The 21,039-nt window shown below is 43.2% G+C and overlaps 1 protein-coding gene across 15 annotated transcripts in view; it reads right to left on the bottom strand.

Annotated features, from left to right (window-relative positions):
* GARRE1 (granule associated Rac and RHOG effector 1) overlaps positions 1 to 21,039 on the bottom strand; it is a 101,277-nt gene that overhangs the window by 62,109 nt on the left and 18,129 nt on the right. For 8 of the 15 annotated variants that reach the window (XM_063658462.1, XM_063658467.1, XM_063658464.1 and 5 more), the window contains one exon: positions 9,589 to 9,712. The exons of 6 other annotated variants lie outside the window; for them this stretch is intronic. The gene's annotated coding sequence lies outside the window, so the exon portion shown is untranslated. Of the gene's footprint in view, positions 1 to 9,588; positions 9,713 to 18,170; positions 18,189 to 21,039 lie in introns of those variants that run through there. One more of the 15 variants, XM_063658465.1, reaches the window with a different exon arrangement.

Here is a 21,039-nt window from a genome sequence, read left to right as displayed (position 1 = left end):
CACAAAAAAAATTAGCCAGGTGTATGTTGCCCGCCCATAGTCCCAGCTACTCAGGCAGTTGAGGCACGAGAATTGCTTGGATCACACCACTGTACTCCAGCCTGGGCGACAGAGCGAGACTCTGTCTGAAAATAATAATAAAATAAAATGTCCAGTTTTCAACAAAAAATTGGAAGATATGCAAAGAAACAAAAAAAATACAGCCCATATAAAGGGAAAAAACATCAATAGAAAACTCTTCCCAAGGGAAGCCCAGATATTGGACTTAACAGACAGAGTTTAAGTCAGCTAATTTAAGTATGTTCAAAGAACTAAAAGAAACCACATTTAAAAAATGTAAGGAAAATACAAGAATAATGTCTCCCAAAACAGAATATTAATAAAAGATAGCAATGACTTTTAATTTTATTTCACTTATTTTGTTTTTAGAGATGGGGTCTCTGTCACCCAAACTGGAGTATAGTCATACAATCATGGCTCATTGCAGCCTTGACCTTCTGGGCTCAAGCAATCCTCCACCTCAGCCTCCTCAGGCGCCAGGACCTCAGGCATGCACCACCATGCCCACCTAATTTTCTTTTTTTTTTTTTTTGTAGAGACAGGGTCTCACTATGTTGTCCACGCTGGCCTTGAACTCCTGACCCCAAGCCATCTTCCTACCTTGGCCTCTGAAAGTGTTGGGATTATAGGTGTGAGTCACCATGCTCAGACTACTCAAGCCTATACATGTAAGGCACAGTCCACCTGATAATTTAGAAACATATAATTTATAAAGATAAATTTATGCAGCCGGGCACAGTGGCTCACACCTGTAATCCCAGCACTTTGGGAGGCTGAGGCAGATGGATCACCTGAGGTCAGGAGTTTGAGACCAGCCTGGCCAATAGAAAGAAACCCCATTTCTACTAAAAAATACAAAAATAAGCCAGGTGTGGTGACGCGTGCCTATAATCCCAGCTACTCGGGAGGCTGAGGCAGGAGAATCACTCCAACCTGGGAGGCGGAGGTTGCAGTGAGCTGAGATCGCACCACTGCACTCCAGCCTGGGTGATAGAATAAGACTGCATCTCAAAAAAAAAAAAAAAAAAGAAAGAAAGAAAGAAAGAAATATATATATGTGTGTGTGTGTGTGTGTATATATATGTGTGTGTTGTGTGTGTGTGTGTGTGTGCGTGTATATGTTTATGCTTCAAGAGGTTGGGCAAAGTGGCTCATACCTGTAATCCTAGCACTTTGGGAAGCCAAAGCAGGCAGATCGCTTGAGCCCAGAAGTTCAACCAGCCTGGGCAACATGGCAAAACCCTGTCTCTACAAAAACTTACAAAAATTAACCGGGCATGACGGTGTGCACCTGTGGTCCCAGCTACTTGGGAGGCTAAGGTGGGAGGATCACTTGAGCCCGAAAAGTTGAGGCTGCAGTGAACCATGATCACACCACTGCACTCCAGCCTGGGCAACAGAGAATCTGTCTTTTAAAAAAAAAAAAAATGCTCCAAGAGAACAATTACATCTGGTGAATCAAGAGAGAGAGGATCAAACAACTCATTTTTTATTTACTCCTTTTTTCCCTTCAAGAGTGCTTCATTTTTGAAATGAAAAATTTTCCGAAAGCTAAACAAGTTGAAGAATTATGTTATTAGTCATTAACTTTTTATTTTAGTGCTAAGCTCACAGTGCAAATTTTTATAAATATGCCAATATACACAACTGTTTAGAGAGCAACTTAAGCTAATATGCATGTAAAAATCTCTTCACTGTTTAGTTTGCCATATGGCTGCTTTATCAAAACTGATTACTTCAGTAAAATAGACAGTAACAAGTATTGATGAAGATGTGGAAACATCAAAACACTCATACATTGCATATAGGATTGTAAAATGGGCCAAATTCAGTAGCTTATGACTGTAATCCCAGCACTTTGGGAGGCAGAGGCGGGAGGATCATTTGAGGTCAGGGGTCAGAAACCAGCCTGGCAACATGGCAAAACCCTGTTTCCACTAAAAAATACAAAAATTAGCTGGGTGACTTGGGAGGCTGAGGCAGGAGAATGGTGTGAACCCGGGAGGCAGAGCCTTGCAGTGAGCCGAGATCACGCCACTGCATTCCACCCTGGGTGATGGAGCGAGACGCCGTCTCAAAAAAAAAAATTAGCTGGGTGTGGTGGTACATGCCTGTAATCCCAACTATCAGGAGGCTGAGGCAGGAGAATTGCTTGAACCCAGGAGGCAGAGGTTGCAATGAGCCGAAATCATGCCACTGCTCCAGCCTGGGTAACAGAATGAGACGCTGTCTCAAAAAAAAAAAAAAGAAAGTAAAATGGGATAGCCACTGTGGCAGGTCCTCAAAACGCTAAATATGGTGTTACCACATGACCCAGCAATTTCATTCCTATGTATATACCCAAGAGAAACGAAGAAATACGTCCAAACAAAAACCTGCACACAAATGTTCATAGCAGCATTATTCATAATAGTCAAAAGTAGTAACGACCCAATTATCAACTGACAAATGAATAAACAAACGTAGTATAGACATACAATGGATTATTTATTCAACTATAAAAAGGAACGAGGTTCTGATAAATGCTACAATATGGATGAACCTTAAAAACACTGTACTAAGTGAAAGAAGCCAGACAAGGAGACTCCTATTATATGAGTCTACTGATATGAAATGTCTAGAATAGGCAATCTACACAAATAAAAAAGTAGATCTGGCCGGGTGCGGTGGCTCACGCCTGTAATCCCAACACTTTGGGAGGCCAAGGGGGGCAGATCACTTGAGGCCAGGAGTTCAAGACCAGCCTGGCCAACATGGTAAAACCCCGTGTCTACTAAAAATACAAAAAAAATTAGCCAGGTATGGCGGCACATGCCTATAAACCCAGCTATTCAGGAGGCTGAGGCAGAAGAATCACTTGAACCTGGAGGTGAAGGGTGCAGTGAGCCAAGATGGTGCCACTGTACTCCAGCCTGGGTGAGAGAGTGAGACTCTGTCTCAAAAAAAAAAAAAAAAAAGTAGATTTATGGAATGAGGAGTCCTTGCTAATGTGTACAGCTTTTCTGGGGGGTGATGAAAATGTTCTGAAGTTAAATAGTGGTTGCTATGGCTTGAAATGTCATCCAAAGTTCTTGTATTGGAAACTTAATCCCCAGTGCAATAGTATATAGAGGTGAAACCTGTAAGAGATGATTAGGTCATGAAGGCTCTTGTCCTCCTGAATAGATTAATGGCATTATCACAGGAGTGGTTTAGTTTATTGTGAGAGTGAATCTGTTACAGAAGTTCAACCATCTCTTGCTCTCTTGAGCTCTCCTGTCCTTCCACCTTTCACCTTGGGGTGATGCAGTAAGAAGGCCCTCACCAGATGCCGTGACCCTGGACTTCCCAGAACCATGAGCCAAATAAACTAATTACGTGAATTATATCCCAATAAAACTAATTTTTAAAAAAGTATTACTTCATCTTTCTTTGTCACTTTCTTCACATAACTAACTTCTCATTTAATAGCAAAAACTAATAATTAATAAATAAGTTTTCCAGGGATGGCTTTAGTGCCAGACTTAGTCTCCTTTTTGTACAACAATCAGAAAAGTGTACACGTGGTTCCTCACTATGGCTTGATTTACAGTCTTGCTACTTTACAATGGTAAAAAAGCAATATGTGGCTGGGCACGGTGGCTCACACCTGTAATCCCAGCACTTTAGGAGGCCGAGGTGGGTGGATCACCTGAGGTCAGGAGTTTGAGACCAGCCTGGCCAACATGGTGAAACCTCGTCTCTACTAAAAAATACAAAAATTAGTCGGGCATTGTGGCAGGCACCTGTAATCCCAGCTACCTGGGAGGCTGAGGCAGATAATCGCTTGAACCTGGGACGCGGAGGTTGCAGTGAGCCAAGATCACGCCACTACACTCCAGCCTGGGTGACAGAGTGAGACTCTGTCTCACGAAAAAAAAAAAAAAAAAAAAGCAATATGCTTTCAGTAGAAACTATACTTCAAATTTTGAGTTTTGATCCAAATTTCTTTATAACTTTATCACAAAATAGACTTTGTAGCTGGGCATGGTGGCTTACAACAGTAATCTCAACACTTTGGGAGGCCAAGCCGGAAAGATCATTTGAGGCCAGGAGTTCAAGACCAGCCCAAGCAACACAGAAGGACCCCACCTCTACAAAAAAATTTTTCAAATTAGCCAGGTGTGGTGTGCACCTATAGTCCCAGCTATTCCAGAGGCTGACGTGGGAGGATCACTTGAACCCAGGAGTTTGAGGTTACAGTGATCAGTAATTGTGCCCTTGTACTCCAGCCTGGGTAAGAGAGTAAAATCCTGCCTCCAAGAGAGAGAGAAAAAAAAAAAGGCTTTGTGGTAGATGATTTTGCCAAACTGTAGGCTAAAGTGAAGTGCTCTTAGCACATTTCAGGTAGGCAAGGCTAAGCTATGATGTTTGGTACATTAGGAATATTAAATGCATTTTCTCTTCTTCTTTTTTTTTGAGACAGGGTCTGGCTCTGTCATCCAGGCTGGAGTGCAGTGGTGCGATCTTGGTTCACTGCAAGCTCCGCCTCCTGGGCTCAAGCCATCCTCCCACCTCAGCCTCCTGAGTAGCTGGGGCTACAGGCATACAGCACCACGCCCAGCTAATTTTTGTATTTTTTATAGAGCTGGGTTTCACCATGTTCCCCAGGCTGGTCTTGAGCTCCTGAGCTCAAGTGATCCTCCTGCCTCAGCCTCCCAAAATGCTGGAATTACAGGCATCAGCCACTGTGCCCGGTCCTTATATTTTCAACTTAGGATATTTTCAACTTACGAGAGGTTTATCAGGACATAACTCCCATCATAAGTCAAGGACCGTCTGCATTTGAGTGCTGCCATCCAGAATCTGTGAATGTTAAGCGCCAAAAAGGCCCTTCATGATCATCTAATTTAAACCCTTCAATTTATATATTAAAAAGGGGATTCAGGACATTAAAGGTCTTGCACTAGACCACATGTAGTCTCAGAATCAAACTCAGGTATCTTGACTCTCAGAACTTCAAACTGGTAGACAGATCAAGCTATGCTGCAGTAACAAATCCTGAAATAAATGGCTTAACCTAATACAGATTTACTTTTTTTTTTAAATTTTTTTTTTGAGACAGAGTCTAGCTCTGTCACCAGGCTGGAGTGCAGTGGCATGATCTCGGCTCACTGCAACCTCTGCCTCCTGGGTTCAAGCGATTCTCCTGCCTCAGCCTCCCGAGTAGCTGGGATAACAGGCACGTGCCACCATGCCCAGCTAATTTTTGTATATTTAGTGGAGACGGGATTTCACCATGTTGGCCAGATGGTCTCGATCTTCTGACCCTGTGATCCGCCCACCTCGGCCTCCCAAAGTGCTGGGATTACAGGCATGAGCCACCACGCCTGGCCTTGGAGATGGAATCTTGCTCTGTCACTCAGGCTGGAGTGCAGAGGTGAGATCCTGGCTCACTGCAACCTAGCTGGTCTTGAGCTCCTGAGCTCAAGCAATTCTCTTGCCTCAGCCTCCACAGTAGCTGGAACTACAGGCATGGATCACCAAGCCCAGCTAATTTTTGTATTTTTGGTAGAGATAGGGTTTCACCATGTTGCGCAGGCTGGTCTCAAACTCCTGACCTCAACTGATTCCTGCCTCAGCCTCCCGAAGTGCTGGGATTACAGGCGTGAGCCACCACGCCCAACCAGATTTAATTTTTGTTTTTGAGACGGAGTCTTGCTCTGTTGCCCAGGCTGGAGTGCAGTGGTGCAATCTTGGCTCACTGCAACCTTCACCTCCTGGGTTCAAGCAATTCTCCTACCTCAGCCTCCTTAGTAGCTGGGAGACCACAGGCACACACCACCATGCCCAGCTAATTTTTGTATTTTTGGTAGAAACAGGGTTTCACCATGTTGGCTAGGCTGGTCTCGAACTCCTGGCCTCAACTGATCCAACTGCCTCGGCCTCCCAAAGTGCTGGGATTACAGGCATGAGCCAAGGCGCCCGGCCCAGATTACTTCTTGTTCACAAAAATTCATTGTGGGTCTAGCAGCCCTTCTTCAGCTTACAGGGACACTACTAGAACTTATGTCTCCCATGGTTGCCCTAGCACAGAAAAAGAAAGTCAAAACTCATACCCACTCTTTAATACTTCCCACTGAAAGTGACACACATCACCTCCCTGCAAAGCCCTTTGGCTTTGAGGTGGTTGCATGTCAAAGGCTACCACCAAAGGCCAGAGGTGGTTGCGTGGTACCAATTCCACTATAAGAGAGGTAGAGAAATGTAGGGGAAAACACAGACTAGTGGGCAAGCCCTACAGTCGGCCACAGCTGTCCACACAGCCCAGCTGTGTGTTGTATGGTTCTGCCCAGACGAAAGCAATTCTGATTCCACACAGGGGAGGCCCCACAGTTGTTCTCTCCAGAGGCTGCTCCAGGACATCACTCTTTCTTGTATGTATGGAAAGTGAAGGGGTGGAAGATAGTGGGGGAAGAGTCACAGTTTCCTTTGAGAAATTGATGAAAGGAAACTTTAGTAAAACACACATCCCAAACACCAAAATTTCCATTCAGTTTTGGAACTGGAGCCTCAGGTGAAGAACTAATTGCTTTCTACACTCCCCACACTTCCTTTTCTTTCAGAGGAAGCTACATAGAGCTGGAAGCACCAGATGACTTTTTATAAACTGAGCTTCCTGCACTTCCTGCACCTAGTGTTGGTCCAACAGGTGACCAAGCAGGGGAGGCCTGAGGCTTGGACTAAAGAATTTAGTGGAACCACAGAGAAATACACGAGATCCTTTGCAACCATACTACCCACTATGCACCTATGTTGTCAGGGTGTGGTCATCAGACGACAGCATCAGAACTGAATTGCCCACGACTAAGGGTGCACCTGTGTTATGGACTGAATGTTTCCCCAAAAATGCATATGTTGAAATCTAATTCCCATTGTGATGGTATCTGGAGGTAGAGCCTTTGGAAGGTATTTAGGTCATGAGGGTGCAGCCATCATAAATGAGATTAGTGCCCTTATAAAAAGAGGTCAGCTCACTCTCTTTCTGCCATATGAGAATATGGTAAGTCAGCAGTCTGCATCCCGAAAGAGGGTTCTCATGAGAACCTGACAGTGCTGGCACCCTGATCTCAGACCTCCAGACTTTGGAACTGTGAGAAATAAGCTTCTGTTGTTTATAAGCTACCCAGTCTATAGTACTTTGTTAAAGCAGCCTGAACTAAGACAACCTCTGTGACAGTAAATCTGTCTGTAGGCAGTAAAAGTCTACGTGGGGTTGTCAAAACACTCACTGAGCGTGTTAAAGGATGAAAACATTTTTAGCAATTTTTTTCACCACCTACCAACCTTAGTAAAAGTAGGATGAGGGCTGGACAGTGGTGCCCATCTGCAGTCCCAGCACTTTGGGAGGCCAAAGCAGGAGGGTCACTTGAGCCCAGGACTTTGAGTCCAGTCTGGGCAAAATAGTGAGATCTCGTCTCTAAACAAACAACAACAAAAAAACCTAGTAGCAGCCAGTGAAAACCAACAATGACTTTTAAGGACTTCCTTCCCTGATATTAGAATCAGGATACCACCCTTCCTGGAATGACTATTTAAATACGGATTACTGGGATACAATCCAAATCTAATGAATCAATCCTTGGGAGAGAAGTAGAGAATGCATTTTTTTTTTTTTTTTTTTGAGACAGTCTTGCTCTGTCTCCCAGGCTTGGAGTGCAGTGGCGCAATCTCGGCTCACTGCACGCTCCGCCCCCTGGGTTCATGCCATTCTCCTGCCTCAGCCTCCCAAGTAGCTGGGACTACAGATGCCCGCCACCACGCCCGGCTAATTTTTTGGAGAATATACTTTTTTAACAAGTTCCCCAGATGATTCTGATGTATACTATAATTTGAGAGCCAAACTGGGGGTCCACTGAAAATCTGCTGACAGCCACAAGAATGAGGACGCCTGATGATGCCGACTGTAGTGCAACTCAGGGATTCTCACCAACATTCCTGTGCATTCAAGAATACAGAAAGGCCGGGCATGGTGGCTCAAGCCTGTAATCCCAGCACTTTGGGAGGCCGAGGCCAGCAGATCACGAGGTCAGGAGATCGAGACCATCCTGGCTAACACGATGAAATCCCGTCCCTACTAAAAATACAAAACATTAGCCGGGCGTGGTAGCGGACGCCTGTAGTCCCAGCTACTGGGAAGGCTGAGGCAGGAGAATGGAGTGATCCCAGGAGGCGGAGCTTGCAGTGAGCTGAGATCGCGCCACTGCACTCCAGCCTGGGCGACAGAGCCAGACTCCGTCTCAAAAAAAAAAAAAAAAAAAAAATACAGAAAGGTTGGCTGGGCGCGGTGGCTCACACCTGTAATCCCAGCACTTTGGGAGGCCAAGGTGGACAGATCACGAGGTCAGGAGATCGAGACCATCGTGGCTAACATGGTGAAACCCTGTCTCTACTAAAAATACAAAAAATTAGCCAGGTGTGGTGGGATGCACCTGTAGTCCCAGCTACTCGGGAGACTGAGGCAGGAGAATGGCATGAACCCGGGAGGCAGAGATTGCAGTGAGCCGAGATCATGCCACTGCACTCCAGCCTGGGCAACAGAGCGAGACTCTGTCTCAAAAAATAATAATAATACAGAAAGGCACCTCCCCTCCAAAGTGATAAATAAGTTTTTGTTTTGTTTGTTTGTTTTGAAACAGGGTTTCACCAGTCTCCGACTCTTAAGCTCAAGCAATCCACCTGCCTCGGCTTTCCAGAGTGCTGGGATTACAGACGTGTGCCACTGTGCCTGGCCACAACTCTTTTTCTGAGAACCCAGGGGCTGGTTAGACAGTTCAATGAAAAGTTCTGTTTGTAACATAATTGCTTCTAACAAGACTGGCTCAAGTAACACAGTCATGCCTGGGGTTCCTACCCAAGCAGAGAGAAAAAACATTCAAAACATGAAAACTGGTTTTTGCTAATTCTTAACAGATCTGGTGTTCCTGGGCAGATCTTTGTTGTAATCAAAACTACACAGTGTTGAATTTTTTTAAAATGTCATGGAACTTGCTGGGCAGAGTGGCTCACGCCTGTAATCCCAGCACTTTGAGAGGCCGAGGCGGCCAGATCACGAGGTCAGGAGATCGAGACCATCCTGGCTAACACGATGAAACAAACAAAAAAAAAGGTCATGGAACTGAAATACATTCAAGAGCTATCATTTTCTTTTTTCTTTTTTTGAGATGAAGTCTCACTCTGTTGCCCAGGCTGGAGTGCAGTGGTGCGATCTTGGCTCACTGCAACCTCCGCCTCCTGGGTTCAGACAATTCTCATGCCTCAGCCTCCTGAGTAGCTGGCATTACAGGTGCCCAATACCACGCCTGGCTAATTTTTGTATTCTTAGTAGAGACAGGGTGTCACCACGTTGGCCAGGCTGGTCTCAAACTCCTGACCTCAAAGTGATCTGCCTGCCTTGGCCTCCCAAAGTGTTGGGATTACAGCCATGAGCCATCATGCCTGCCCGAGTTCTATCATTTTCAAATGACATTTTGCCAAGAAACAATGTACAGAGAAGGTAGTAATACCTACCTAAGCATTTGTCTTCATGGCAGTGATCATAATATCCCCTGACGAAATACTGTTGGAAGTTAGGTGATGGGTACATGAGGTGCATCATATCACTTGCTCCAATGTTGTATATGATTGAACATTTCTGAAACAAAATGTTGAAAATGCACACACAGACACACACACACACGAACACCTGGATTTTATTATTTTATTCTGTTTTTATTTATTTATTGACACTGGGTCTGGCTCTGTCACCCAGGCTGGAGTGCAGTGGCGTGATCTCAGCTCACTGTAACCTCTGCCTCCTGGGCTCAGGTGATCCTCCTACTGCAGCCTCCCCAGTAGCTGGGACTACAGGCATATGCCACCGTGCCCAGCTAATTATTACTATTATCATTATTTTAATAAAATTCTTCTTAATGCTGTCTAAATGTTTTTCACATGCTTCTCCACCCTCATATTTATCTGCCTGACAGGCTAAAATATGTTCAAACCATTTAAGGACATTTCTTTTCCATATTTTCTTAAAAAGAATTTTCACTGGGAAAACATTCACCATTTATGAATCCACTATTCGTGCTGCATGGAAATAAATACGCATTGTCAAGGACCTCAGAAGTTAGTGTAGCCAAGACGTGTGAGATTTGTCATGTACTCTTAAGTTTTAATGCTACTTAAAAATATCAAATACATAGCAGAAAAGAACATTTTAAGTAACATCTTTTCAACATAATAATTTGCAAAGGTTCTCCACAGATTAAAACTGAATTCAGCCACAATTATATCATTTAAAATATTCATTTCTGCAATTAGAGTCATCAGCGATTTCTATTTCGGGCAATAAAGAACATGCTTGAAACTAGACGAAGTCCAGACATGGTGGCTCATGCCTGTAATACCAGTACTTTGGGAGGCTGAGACGGGCAGATCACTTGAGGCCAGGAGTTTGAGACCAGCCTGGCCAACACGGTGAAACCCTGTCTCTACTAAAAATACAAAAATTAGCTGAGCGTGGTAGCACACGCCAGTAATTTCAGCTACTTGGGAGGCTGAGGCAGGAGAATTGCTTGGGAGGTGGAGGTTGCAGTAAGCCGAGATTGCACCACTGCACTCTAGCCTGGGTGACTGAGTGAGACTGTCTCAAAAAAAAAAAAAAAAAAAAAAAGAAGGCCAGGCCTGTAATCCCAGCACTTCCAGCACTTTGGGAGGCCAAGGCGGGCGGATCATGAGGTCAGGAGATCAAGACCATCCTGGCTAACACGGTGAAACCCCATCTCTACTAAAAATACAAAAAATTAGCCAGGCATGGTGGCGGGCGCCTCTAGTCCCAGCTACTCGGGAGGCCGAGGCAGGAGAATGGCGTGAACCTAGGAGGTGGAGCTTGCAGTGAGCCGAGATCGCACCACTGCACTCCAGCCTGGGCGACAGAGTGAGACTCCGTCTCAAACAAAAAAAAAAAAGAAAGAAAGAAACTAGATGAAGACTCAGTATTAGAGGATTTTCTTATACCTATGGTTGACAAGACATGAAAAGTGGTCAGCCATCCTGAGAAAATCTCTTGAAGCACTTCCCTTTAGAAAGACAAGACTGTTGAAGTGAAGAAGAGAATGGCCCTGGGTGCCTGACTAATAGGGTGAGATCTTGGCTGTCAAGATCAGTTTGACTTTGAGCAAGTTCCTTAACCTCTCTCTGCCTGTCTCATCGTCTGTAAAATAAGGATAATAGTAACCACTGTTATTGAGTTAAATGGATTTATACATATAAAGCACTTAGAATGATGTCTGGCACATATTAAGCACTAAATGTTTGATGATGATGTTATTATCATTCCCACAAAGCAAGCAAAGGAAGCAGGCCTTGTTATTTCTGCTTCTCTGGAAAAGTCACTGACAAACAGGAAAGGTCTTGAAAAGTTACCCAATCCTTGAACCAAATAGAAATCTACCAATCGCAGGGCAGGAAGCATCACACACTTCAGTGATAACTAACTTCTACTTACATGGACTATGCAGCTATAAAGAGAAATTTAATCCCTGAATTAATTAAGTTTTCCCATCTGACTAAAGATTGATAGCTATGATTTGTGAATACAGAGAATAATTTTAGATCCACTTCAGTCCTTAAGCCAATAGAGAAAAGAGAGTGGCAAGCAGTCCTGCTGTCAGAAATGGGATGACATAAAGGAGCTTCATTTCAAAACAACAGGCTAAATAGGCAAGTGCACTTACCTCTCCATCCTCCCCAAATCCCAGTGACATAACAATAAAGACATTCACAAGGGAATCTCAGCAAAACAGTAACAAGAAGGTCTGAGGGCCACAGTCTATTTAACTGCAGGCCATTTTCTAGAGGATGGAGAGAAAGCAGAGGAAACTATATCACAAGACAGACCAGAGCAAAGCTGGCCACTTTTTACAACATGCAGGGCCAAAAGAAGACAGAGAGGCAGAGCCCTTTTTCCTGGAGGAACTGGATAAATGCCCAGCTTTGAGTCAGCAGGTAAAGAAATCAGGAGTGGGAAACCAGTTAATCAATCTGATTTCATCTGTACTTCCCATTCCTGATCACTCAATCAGCCAACTCTCACTAAGGCAAGAGGACTATTGAAAAACAGAGGGACCTCCTGCAAATTACCTATATGAACAACCCAGTTCCTCATTGATAAGGATTACCAGACAGTGAAGGAAAACCAAAAGGACAAAAAAGGACAACTAAGATGAAAGGTGATCAGACCTCAGAAGAAATATATATTTTAGGTCCCAGAAAAACACCTGAAAAGAAATTCTGACTGGTATTCCTCAGACAGTGTTGGAAAGATAGTGCATCCTTAAAAGCAGGGCTGGGCACGGTGACTCACGCCTGTAATCCCAGCACTTTGGGAGGCCAAGGCAGGCAGATCACAAGGTCAGAAGTTCAAGACCAGCCTGGCCAACATGGTGAAACCCCGTCTCTACGAAAAATATAAAAATTAGCCAGGTGTGGTGGCGTGCGCCTGTAATCCCAGCTACTCAGGAGGCCAAGGCAGGAGAATTGCTGGAACCCAGGAGGCGGAGGTTGCAGTGAGCCAAGATCGCACTACTGCACTCCAGCTCTAGGTGACAGAGCAAGACTCCATCTCCGGGGGAGAAAAAAAAACCAAAAGCAAACAAATCATAAAGGAAGTAGAAATCAACAACGAATTCTTGGAAATAAGAAATATAATTGCCAAGATAAAAACAAGGGAAGAAATAAAATGGGAATGAAGTAAGGTATAGGGAATACAAAAACACACAGACACACATGCTTATAGCTTTTAAAATAAGCCATGGGAGAATAAACCAAAAACCAACAAAAATGTTTACCTACAACGTATAGAGAAGAACAAAGACAAGGAGGAAAGCCAGACTCCTTTCAATCTATCTTACTTTTGGTTTTACCTTTAGAACTACATAAATATATAAGCAAAAAGCAAATATAAAAAAGAAAAATATCCCTAAAAATTAAACAAAAGACAAATGAATCTATATTATTTACCAAATTAGTGGCATAGCCACACAGAGAATTATTATTTCAAGTTTAAAACTGTGTTTTGGCCAGGTGTAGTGCTTCACATCTGTAATCCCATCATTTTGGGAGGCCAAAGCAGGAGGAATGCTTTAGAGTTCAAGACCAGCCTGGGCAACACAGTGAGACCCCATCTCTATAAAACACAAACAAAATTGGCCAGGCGCAGTGGCTCATGACTGTAATCCCAGCACTTTGGGAGACAGAGGCAGGCGGATCACAAGGTCAGGGGTTTGAGAACAGCCTGGCCAATATGGTGAAACCACGTCTCTACTAAAAATACAAAAATTAGCCGGGCATAGTGGCGGGCGTCTGTAGTCCCAGCTACCAGGGAGGCTGAGGCGGGAAAATCACTTGAACCCGGGAGGCAGAGGTTGCAGTGAGCTGAGATCACACCACTGCACTCCAGCCTGGGTGACAGAGTGAGACTCCATCTCAAAACAAACAAAATTATCCAGACATGGTAGTGCATCCCTGTAGTCCCAGCTATGAAGAGGCTGAGGTGGAAGGATCACTTGAGCCCAGGTGGTGGAGGCTGCAGTGAGCCAACACGGCACCACTATACTCCAGCCTGGGCGACAGAGTGAGGTGGTCTCCATCAATCGATCAATCAATAAAATCGTGTTTTGACTGGACCTCTCTGGTGTTACTGTCAACAAATGAGAAAAGACAAACATAAAATCAAAGATATAAAAATCCTTTAATCCTTCATTTGAATTGGAAGTAAATCAGTCTGAAATCATGGTTTATCTTTTTCTTTCCAAAAAGTATGTATTTCCTAGTTCTACTGAAAAAAAAAAAAAACTACTGGAATTTACATCTTAATTGTAATGAATGCCCTTAATACCATTTCCCACCAAAAAGAATCAGAACTAGTTAAAGAAATGGCTGATTCTGGATCTGGGATCAGAAATTTTTCTGATAAGCTCTGGACTTCTTGTAAAGCCAGAAAGCAGGGAACTCATATAAGACTACTAGGCTCATGTCAAAAGCACTTAGAAAACCCGAAAAATAAGTTCCATTAATGATCAATAATGGGACAACTTAAGCATCAAAAAGAATAACCATTTAGGGGTGAAAATCATTAAATATATAAAAATTACTGAGTTCAGACTTAGCAATAATTTCTTAGATATGACACCAAAAGCACAGGCAACAAAAAACAGATAAACTGGACTTCAAAATTAAAACTTTTAGGCATCAAAGGACATTACAAGCAAAAAGCAATCCATAGACGAAAATATTTATAAATCACATATGGGAAAAGGAATTAATATCCAGAATATATAAAGAACTCCTACAACTGAAACACAAAAATCCAATTTTTAAATGGGCAAAGGACTTGAATAGACTTTTGTACCAAGAAATATACAAACAGCCAATAAGCACATGAAAAGACGCTCAATATCACTAATCACTAGTGATATAGTTTAAATCTGTGTCCCCATCCAAATCTCATGTCGAATAGTAATTCCCAATGTTGGAGGTGGAGCCTGAGAGGAGGTGACTGGATCACGTGGTGGATTTTCCCCTTTGTACTCAATAGTGAGTGGGTTCTCATGAGACCTGGTTGTTTAAAAGTGGGTAGCACCTCCCTCCTCTCTCTCGGTCCTGGCTCCTGCCATTTAAGATGCCTGCTCTGCTTTGCCTTCTGCCACGAATAAAAGCTCCCTAAGGCCTCCCCAGGAGCAGATGCTGCCATACTTCCTGAACAGCCAATTAAACCACTTTTGTTTATAAATTACCCAGTCTCAAGTATTTCTTTACAATAAGGCAAGAACAGACAGTACAACTGGGTAATAATATAACTTGGAAAATGCAAATCAAAACCACAGTGAGATACCACTTCATACCCTATTAGGATGGCTAATATTAAAATAAACAAAACACAGAAAATAAGTGCTGGCCATTGCCAGCCTGGGCAACATGGAGAAACCTCGTCTCTACTAAAAATTAAAAAAATAGCCAGGCGTGGTCCCAGCTACTTGGGAGGCTGAGGTGGGAGGATCACCTGAGCCCGGGAAGCACAGGTTGCAGTGAGCCAAGATCGCAATGGGCCACTGAACTCCAGCCTGGGACACAGAGCGAGACACTGTCTCAAAAACAAAACAAAACAAAAAGTGCTGGCAAGGACATGGAGAAATTGGAAGTCTTGTGTATTGCTGGTGGGAATATAAAATAGTGCAGCCACTGTGGAAAACAGTATGGTGCTTCCTTAAAAAACTTAAACATAGAATTACCATGTGATTCAGGAATTCCACTTCTGTGCATATACCCAAAAGAATTGAAAGCAAGGACGTGAACAGGTATTTCTTCACCCATGTTCACTGAAGCATTATTCGTAATAGTTAAAAGGTGGAAACAATCCAAATGTCCATGGAAGATGAATAGATAAACAAATGTGGTATATCCATACAATGGACTATTATTTAGTATTAAAAAGGAAGAAAGGCTGGAAGCAGTGGCTCATACCTGTAATCCTAGCACTTTGGGAGGCTGAGGTAGGAAGATGGCTTGAGGCCAGTTTGAGACTAGCCTGGGCAACACAGTGAGACCCTGTCTCTACAAAAAATTTAAAAATTAGCTCAGCATTATGGTGCACACTTGTAATTCCAGCTGCTTGGGAGGCTGAGGCATGAGGATCACTTGAACCCAGGCATTTGAGGCTGCAGCGAGCTTGACCGCACCACTGCACTCCACCCTGGGTGACAGAGACCCTGTCAATAAAAAAAAAAATTTAATGAAGGAAATTCTAATAACATGCTCCAACATGGATGAACCTTGGAGATACTCTGCTAAGATGCCAGACACTAAAGGACAAATACTGTGTGATTCCATATATATGAGGTGCCTAAAATAGTCAAATTTTTAGGGACAAAAAGTAGAAGAGAGATTGTGCCCAGGAGCTGAGAGAAGGGGAAAATGGGGAGTTACTGTTTAATAGGCAAGACTTTTTTTTTTTTTTGAGATGGAGTCTTGCTCTATCACCCAGGCTAGAGTACTAGTGGCACAATTTCGGTTCACTGTCACCTCTGCCTCCTGGGTTCAAGCAATTCTCATGCCTCAGCCTCCCAAGTAGCTGGGACTACAGGCTTATGCCACCACATCTGGCTAATTTTTGTATTTTTAGCAGAGACAGGGTTTCACCATGTTGGCCAGGCTGGTCTCAAACTTCAGACCTCAGGTGATCCACCCGCTTCAGCCTCCCAAAGTGCTAGGATTACAGGTATGAGCCACCATGCCTGGCCAAGACTTTCAGTTTGGGATGTTGAAAAAGTTCTGGAGATGGATGGTGGTGATGGTTGCACAACATTGTTAATGTACTTATGCCACTGAAATGTATATATAAAAATGGTTAAAACTGTAAATTTTGTGTTATGCATATTCTACCGCAATAAAAAAACATGACCGCAATAAAAAAACATGAGTCAATAATGATACTAAGAAAAATTCCATTGGTCATCTATCTGTGTAGGTGTTAAGGCACCAAGCTATTGTTCTGAAAACTGTTGGGGGTGGGGGTGTGAAATCAAGCATTTATCCTGCTTTTCCTGTTTATATAGTTTTTTTGGAATACTCCATTTAGGAAAGTGCTTAATCAAAGAAAATTAGCCAATAAATACAGAAGAAATGCTAGGAAAACTATTATTTTGCAACTCTAATGAAATAGTGTATCTAGCCAATGATTATTAATCACTGTTAAAATGATTTGGTGAAACTTGATGGAGAAGTTTATGATGAAGGAATCAGGCATAACACCTGAACCCACTAATTAATTTTAGCATCATTAAAGTGGGGAACTAAACATATAATTATATGCCTATCATTGTGACAAAACAGGAAGTACACAGTACCACCCAAAAAATATTTTTGCCTAAAATACTGAATCAAAATCTAATCGAGTCTCTATATCTAGCGAATTACTTACAGGAAACATGAGAGACAGAGAAACTCCAAATTTCACGTGTTTTTTCGTAGGTCTTTTCAATCGTATTGTTCATAAATAACCACTGATCTTATTAGCCTAAGTGAGTTAGGATTCCGATAGACCCTTGGGGGCAATTTTTACCAGATTGGTCCTCCAGTTTCATTTTTATTCCTTTCCGCCAACCTTTTAATCTCTCTTCTGCATGCAGTTTACGAAGAATTTATACCCAATGGTCCCTGGCACTTTGAATAAAATCAAACTCCTTACTGAGACCTGCACAGCCCTGCCCACCTCTCCAGCCTCATGTTGTGCCTCCTGACTCTCACTCATCATTCTGCAGTCACACCATTCATCTTCCAGTTCTTCTAGTGCCCCAAGCTCTTTACACATGCTGCTGCCTCTATCCAGAAAGCTCCTGCCTCCTTCCTACTCATGATGCTCCTCCCTATCATCCTTTAGCTCTCAAAACAAGTGTTACACCCTCAGAAAAGCCTTCTGCAGCCAACCTGTCTAATCTAGGGTCACCTCACCCCTACAATGCTGTCTTGTCTTCATGACAACTTGCAACCATCTTAGCATTTTATTTGCATATGTACACCTTACCACCTGGCACATAAGCTCCTAAAGACAGCAATGGCTTGTTCACAGCTGGATTCTCACAAGTGTGCTGCCCAACTCTCTGGAAATCTGACATGAATGAGCCATTGTTCCAGTGGCACTGTCGTGCAAACTCGAGAAACTGGCTGCTATAGCAAGCTACCTCTCCACCTGAAAGGTGACTGGCTTGTGGAAACCTGGCAGTGGCTGCGGTATCTGTGACCTTAAGACAGATGATGTGAGGGAGAAGGCAGAGATCATGGTCTCCACTTCCAAAGTCACAGCCAGGTAACAGGATTATCCAGAACTCTCCTCTCACGCTCAGGCTTGATGTGGATGGAGCACACTGGCTATTTCTCTGGGGAGCCTGTCCTTTAACTTTTACAAATCTGTTTATGGCATCTTCCACTGTACATATACACATATGTACATACACACAGACATACCCACACACACACTCTTTCTCCCTCATTTCTACAATCAAATGTGTAGTTTATTCCTTTAAAGTTTCAGGTTTTGCAACTTAATTTACCTTGCCAAAACTGATGATCAAATATGGATGGGCTGGGTGCGGGTGCTCACCCCTGTAATCCCAGCACTTTGGGAGGCCGAGGCAGGCAGATCACCTGAGGTCAGGAGTGTGAGACCAGCCTGGTCAACATGGCGAAACCCCATCTCTACCAAAAATACAAAAATTAGCCAGGCGTGGTGGTGCACACCTGTAATCCCAGCTACTCAGGAGGCTGAGGCAGGAGAACTGCTTGAACCCAGGAAACATAGGTTGTAGTGAGCCAAGATGGCACCACTGCACACCAGCCTGGAAGACAGAACAAGACTCCATCTCTAAAGAAAAAAACAAACAAAACGCAAATACAGATGAACCCTCCAAAGATGATGTGCCAATAAGCATATGAAAAGACAGTCAACATCACTAACTATCAGGGAAATGCAAATCAAAACCACAATGAGATACCTCTTCGCAACCACTAGGATGACTATAATCAAACAGACAATAACAAGTGTTGGCAAAATGCTAGAGAATTTGGAATCCTCATATACTGCTCAGGGGAATACAAAATGGTACAGACACGTTGGAAAACACAGTGGCAGTTCCTCAAATGGTTAAACATAAAAGTACCACACAACCAAGAAATTCTACTCCTAGGTATATATATCCAAGAGAAATGAAAACCATGCCTACAAACCAACATGCAGATGAGTGTTCGAAGCAGTATTATCATAATACCAAAAACTGGAAACAACTCAAATGTCTATCAATTGACAAATGGATAAACAAAATGTAGTATAACTGTACAATGGAATATTATTCAGCCATGAAAAGGAATAAAGTACTGATACATGGATGAACCTTGAAAACAATATGCTAAGTGAAAGAAACCAGACCCAAAGTTCCCTTAATATGAACCGTTCCAATTATGTAAATCCATTGAAACAAAAAGTCAATTAATGGTTGCCTAAGGCTGGGGGTGGGGGTGTGGAATGGGGGAAATAAGGGATGACTGCTAATGGGTATATGGTTTATTTGCAGAGTGATGAAAATATTCTAAAATTGCTGATGGTTGCATAACTATGAATATACTAAAAACCACCAATTTACATACTTTAAATGGGTAAACTGTATGGTATGTGAATTATATTTCAATAAAGCTGTTACAAAAAATATAAAGATGAATCATTCCTAAACAATTACCTCTTCCGAAAAAAAAAAAACAAACACAGAAAATGTTCTGTCCTCTCCAATCCACAAAAATGTAAATCCAAATATCTACCCTTGATAATGTGGAGACACTACAGGAAATTCTTTAGGCAGATTAGTGAAGTTATTGTCTATGAAGTTCAAAGCCCAACCATTTCCATGTTTTTAGTCAGTTCAGACTGACTCAAACCGTATTTAGAAATGCACTCTAGAAAAATGCTTTGAAGAATTTTATTCTCAACATTCATAAATTTAAACTATCTATCCAGGCAAAAGAAAATGCCTGGAAAATTCAGTGCTTTGCTCGGACCTTCCTTAGAACTCTACTTTTTTAGCTCCCTTTATCTGTTACCACATTACAAAGTGAAGCAACTCTGTAAGTTGCTAACACGAAAAGGCGCTAGTGCTGGCTCTCCTCATACCTCTCTGGCCATTCTTAGTTGCCCCTTTGAGCTACTCCTCCTCTGACAGACCTTAAGTGCTGTGCCCTCTCTGTTTCTAAGAGCAACACATTCCTTCTGGGAAGATTCCCAAATCCATCTCTCTAGCCCAGATCTTTGTCCTGTGCTCCAGAACCCAAATATTCAACTGCCTAGTGGACAGGTCCCAAAATCAAAAGTCCAAAACCAAATCTCCCAAGTCTTTCAGTATGCCTTCCCAGTCTTGGCAAATGACATCACCATCTGCCTACTTGAACAAGGCAGAAACCTGGGAGTTATCCTCTACTCCTCACTCTCCTTCACATCCAATTAATCAGTCTTACCCTTCCTGCCTTCTTGAGACGGAGTTTCGTTCTTGTTGCCCAGACTGGAGTGCAATGGTGCGATCTAAGCTCACTGCAACCTCCATCTCCTGGGTTCAAGCGATTCTCCTGCCTCAGCCTCCTGAGTAGCTGGGATTACAGGCATGCACCACGACACCCGGCTAATTTTGTATTTTTAGTAGAGATGGGGTTTCTCCATATTGGTCAGGCTGGTCTCGAACTCCCGACCTCAGGTGATCCACCCGCCGCAGCCTCCCAAAATGCTGGGATTACAGGCGTGAGCCACCGTGCCCGGCCCCTTCCTGCCTTCTTAGTATCTCTCAAGTCCTTTTCCTTCTAGCTTCACTGCCGTACCAAAGCTACTGTTTTTACCTCCTGCCTGAATTATGGAGGCGCCTCCTGAGTGATCTTCCAAATGCCTGGGCTACTCTCCCCTAGATGCTGTGTGACTACTCTAGAGTCAATGTGATCACACCACTCTGAGCTTAAAATCCACTATGGCTCTCCACTACCCTTCCCAATTTTCTTACACCGCCCCAACACCACCCACTTTCTACATGTGCCATCTTCCCTCATGCCACCTGGCCATACATTTCATTTCTACTGTCTGGAAAGCTCTCTTGGCTCACTCTCATTCCTCTTGGATGTCTAACTTAGGCATCACTTCTTCTGAGAAACCACTTTGACAGACTGAGCAAGGGGTTCCTCTGCTGCCGTAACACCCTGTTTTTAGCCCCATCTTAACATTAACTCTACTGTACTGTAACATGCTAGATCACAACTGCTGGTTTGCTCTGTGTTTCCCTGCCACCTCCAACCCCCAGGACCCCTGAGCTCATTCAAAACATCCCAGGGTGCTAAGCACGATGTAAACATTTAACAAATATTTGTTGAATTATTAGTTTATCCTCAGTACTTATT

Source organism: Pongo pygmaeus, chromosome 20, assembly GCF_028885625.2.
Source record: "Pongo pygmaeus isolate AG05252 chromosome 20, NHGRI_mPonPyg2-v2.0_pri, whole genome shotgun sequence".
NCBI lineage: Eukaryota > Metazoa > Chordata > Mammalia > Primates > Hominidae > Pongo > Pongo pygmaeus.
The sequence above is the reverse complement of the archived record's forward strand: the minus strand, read 5'-3'. Positions and strand labels throughout refer to the sequence as shown.